The 1,767-nt window shown below is 39.7% G+C and overlaps 1 pseudogene; it reads left to right on the top strand.

Annotated features, from left to right (window-relative positions):
• The first annotated feature begins 278 nt into the window (after positions 1–278).
• LOC134385450 (U2 spliceosomal RNA) lies at positions 279–443 on the top strand (annotated as a pseudogene).
• The last annotated feature ends 1,324 nt before the right edge of the window (positions 444–1,767 follow it).

Raw genomic sequence — 1,767 nt, 5'->3', positions numbered from 1 at the left:
CCCTAGGATTGTTCCCTCCCTCTGTTGGATCACAGCACTACTGTGGTCTTTCTTTCCTGCCTTCCTTCGTTCTCTCTTAGCTCCCACATATGAGTGAGCACAAGCAGTATTTATCCCTCTGTGTTTTGCTTATTTCACTTAACATAAGTTTCTCAAGGTTCATCCATGTTGTTGCAAATGGGAGTATTTCATTCTTTTTTATGTCAGAGTAGTGTCCCCATGGTGTATATATCACATTTTCCTTATCTAATCATCCATTGATGGACATTTGGGTTGGTATCACTTCTCCGCCTTTTGGCTAAGATCAGGTGTAGTATCTGTTCTTATCAGTTTAGCACATCATTCTTGACCTTGAACTTCAGTATTCTGGGGTATTCTCCATTTGCCTGCCAGATCTGCTCTTCACCCTGCTCTGGCCTTGTTGAGTGTGTGGGGGGTCTCCTTTATCTGGCCCTCTGTCTTCTGGTTGGGCTTAGCCAATGGAAAGCACTAGCAGCAGGTGGGACACTGGGAGGAGTGAGAAATCTGTGTCTGTGTTCCTCCAGCTCCCTGCAGGCTGGGCCATGGTTGGTCCATAGCTACACTTCCCCAGTGTCTATGAGGGAGACCCTCTGCCTCAGCTACAGCTACACATTTTGCTTTTCATTTTCACTTTTGAGTGTGTGTTTGTTTCTTGCCCAAACCCTGACTGATACAAGGTGTATTCCCTGATTTCATCAAAGAGTCTACAATAAAAGTTATTTTTTCTGTTAATAGAAGTTTCTCATGGGAAGAAATAGGTTCTTCTTGCCCTGTTACTTCGTTATCCCTATGTGTAAATTGTTGCCAATTGAGTTCTCCAGAAGCAGAAACTAAGGCAACACTTGAGGTACAAGATATTTATTAAGGATTAACATCTATGAAGGAAGAGAAAGGAGGCAGAGTTGGCCAAGGAGAAAGTCAAACTGTAATGGAAGTCCAAAAAAGCCTGGAACAAGCTACAGGAGCTTAGAGTACAAACTGCCTATCAGAGCTTTCTGGCACTGGAGTCAAATGGCTGGGTCTTTATACACACCATCCTCAGTTAGTGGTTGTCAGGGGCCCTAGAAAGAGAAAAATCAGATAGAAAAGAGAGCTCTCTGGAATTCATGCACGCCCCGAATAGGTGACAGGTATAGCTTTGCGTGCTCAATCCACAATCCACAGCTTGAAAGCGCATTATTTCTTTAAGGTTATTTGGGTGATGTATCTCTCTATCTGCTACACAAGTTGTCATAATTCTGTCTAGATATATATCATTATTCATAGTCATAGGATTACCAGATATAATATAAGACACCCAGTCAAATTTGAATTCCAGAAAATCAATGAATAAAACTTAGGATACGTATGTTCCATGCAATATTTGGGACATACTTAAATAAAACAATAATTTGATCTTTATCTGAAATTTAAACTTAACTGGTATTTTGTTTTTTTCTTTCTCTAATTCAGGCAACTCTAACATTACTCATGTATTAGGAGAAGCAGTTTCACATAGCATTTAAACAACTTGGCCTCTGGAACTGGACAGCACTGATTCAAAGCTTAGTTTCTTCACTTAGTAGGCAATTTAACCTTAGGAAAGTTATTTAATCCCTATGTGCTTTAGTAACTTCATCTTTAAAATGGGAAAAAATAAGGCCTTCACTCATAAACAGTTTTGAGAATTAAATGAGTTAATAGAAGTAGAACATTGAACAGTTAATGACACATAGCAAGTGCTCTCTAAATGCTAGCAATTTCAAT

Source organism: Cynocephalus volans, chromosome 8 (genome assembly GCF_027409185.1).
Source record: "Cynocephalus volans isolate mCynVol1 chromosome 8, mCynVol1.pri, whole genome shotgun sequence".
Lineage (NCBI taxonomy): Eukaryota > Metazoa > Chordata > Mammalia > Dermoptera > Cynocephalidae > Cynocephalus > Cynocephalus volans.
This window is presented reverse-complemented; position numbering and strand designations above follow the sequence as displayed.